Genomic DNA, 2,309 nt, shown 5'->3' on the forward strand with positions numbered 1-2,309 from the left:
CCACTACTACGACTGCAGTGGGCACACGGGACCAGCGAGATTAAACGGTCGATCGATGGAAACGTGTCGGCTCTTCGGGTGAGTCACATTTTTGCTACACCAGGTCGATGGTCGTCATCTGGGTGAACGGCGGCTTGAGACGTGCAGCACACCAGGGGCGAGTGATGGTGAGAACGGTCTTGTGTTACGGGCGACATTTTCCTGCGCTTGCATCGGACGTATGGTAGTAATCGAAGACGCGCTAACAGTTGCGAACCATCTGCATCCCTTCATGCTTGAGGTCTTCCGCGACGCCGATTTCATCTTTCAGCAGTATAATTGCCCGTGTCTAGTAGCCATAAGAGTTTTACAGTGGTTTGAGGAGCATTATAACGGAACCCACGGTAATGTCTTGACGACCAAATTCGGCTGATGCAAATAGTATGGAACCTATCTGGGTCGCTATCGGACGCTATATATGACGGTAGTATCTGTTCCCGAAAGAACAGTTACCGTGGATGACCATGCAGCTTTGCTAGAAATGAAATGATAATTAAATGGACACCCTAGCTGCAAACAGGCGTTGATGTACTTCATTGGGGACATGTTGAAAATGTGTGCCCCGACCGGGACTCGAACCCGGGATCTCCCGCTTACATGGCAGACGCTCTATCCATCTGAGCCACCGCGGCCACAGAGGATAGTGCGTCTGCAGGGACTTATCCCTTGCACGCTCCCCGTGAGATCCACATTCCCAACATGTCCACACCACTACATTCGTAGTGCGCCTAATAGATGTTTGCCCATCATACTCATTACTCGTGGCAGATTAATCTACCAAGTCCCGTACGAGTTCGGGCATAGCGTGTGCGTTCGCACAAGAAGGTCAATGGCCGGGAAGCCATATTGTAACTATATATGACGGTAGTATCTGTTCCCGAAAGAACAGTTGCCGTGGATGACCATGCAGCTTTGCTAGAAATGAAATGAAAATTAAATGGACACCCTAGCTGCAAACAGGCGTTGCTGTACTTCCCGGCCATTGACCTTCTTGTGCGAACGCACACGCTATGCCCGAACTCGTACGGGACTTGGTAAATTAATCTGCCACGAGTAATGAGTAGGATGGGCAAACATCTATTAGGCGCACTACGAATGTAGTGGTGTGGACATGTTGGGAATGTGGATCTCACGGGGAGCGTGCAAGGGATAAGTCCCTGCAGACGCACTATCCTCTGTGGCCGCGGTGGCTCGGATGGATAGAGCGTCTGCTATGTAAGCAGGAGATCCCGGGTTCGAGTCCCGGTCGGGGCACACATTTTCAACATGTCCCCAATGAAGTACATCAACGCCTGTTTGCAGCTAGGGTGTCCATTTAAATATCATTTCATTGCTATAGGACGCTATCACCGCGTTCGCAGATCAGCTGCCCGTTACCTACGCGAATTACTCGACCTGTGCGTACACATCTAATGGCACACACCTACAAATATAACAAGAAACGGCCGAATCCCTGATATGCAGAATCAGTGATGTATTTCATTCCAAAGACGGAAAAGCAAGCTATTAAGCAGGTGGTCAAATGTTTTGGCTCATTAGTGTATTTTTGCTAATTCTGTTCCCACACATTGTACTAGAATTTATTCGTATAAGGCAGTCTCATGACTGTTAAATGAGTCACATGCGTTCTGTAACCTATAGTACTAGTTATCATTTTTGATATAATCATTTTAGAAAGGACCTTACTCCAAAATCTTATGTTTTCAGGAAGACATTCTGTGGTTGAGTATATGGAATGAAACAGGATTGGTCTCCAGTGTTTACAGAACAGAATGAAATGGATATTTTACCACTATTGCACTTGCTCTATTGCACTTGCTAGGTTTTGCAGTCTCTTTTTTAAAAAAAAGTCTTTCTTGAGGATGTAATTCATACACATCCTCAAGCTACATTTTTAGTAGTGCCTTAAGTTGTTTCGTTTTTTATTTATACTATTTAATAGTACTGTAACTCTAATCAAAACACATTAAAAATGGTTGCACTGATCATCATCACCACCACCAGCACTGTTACGAACAGGCCATTTCATCAAATCATCATGTTGTTGTTGTTGTGGTCTTCAGTCCTGAGACTGGTTTCATGCAGCTCTCCATGCTACTCTATCCTGAGCAAGCTTCTTCATCTCCCAGTACCTACTGCAGCCTACATACTTCTGAATCTGCTTGGTGTATTCCTCTCTTGGTCTCCCTCAACGATTTTTACCCTCCACGCTGCCCTCCAATGCTAAATTGGTGATCCCTTGATGCCTCAGAACATGTCCTACCAACCGA

The 2,309-nt window shown here is 46.1% G+C and overlaps 1 non-coding gene across 1 annotated transcript; it reads right to left on the bottom strand.

Moving 5' to 3' along the window:
* Nucleotides 1-597: 597 nt before the first annotated feature.
* On the bottom strand, nucleotides 598-671 carry Trnat-ugu (transfer RNA threonine (anticodon UGU)). Its single transcript has one exon. It is a non-coding gene; the product is annotated as a tRNA-Thr (tRNA).
* Between the last annotated feature and the right edge of the window lie 1,638 nt (nucleotides 672-2,309).

The sequence above is a fragment of the Schistocerca serialis genome, chromosome 2, assembly GCF_023864345.2.
Source record: "Schistocerca serialis cubense isolate TAMUIC-IGC-003099 chromosome 2, iqSchSeri2.2, whole genome shotgun sequence".
Classification (NCBI taxonomy): Eukaryota; Metazoa; Arthropoda; class Insecta; order Orthoptera; family Acrididae; genus Schistocerca; species Schistocerca serialis.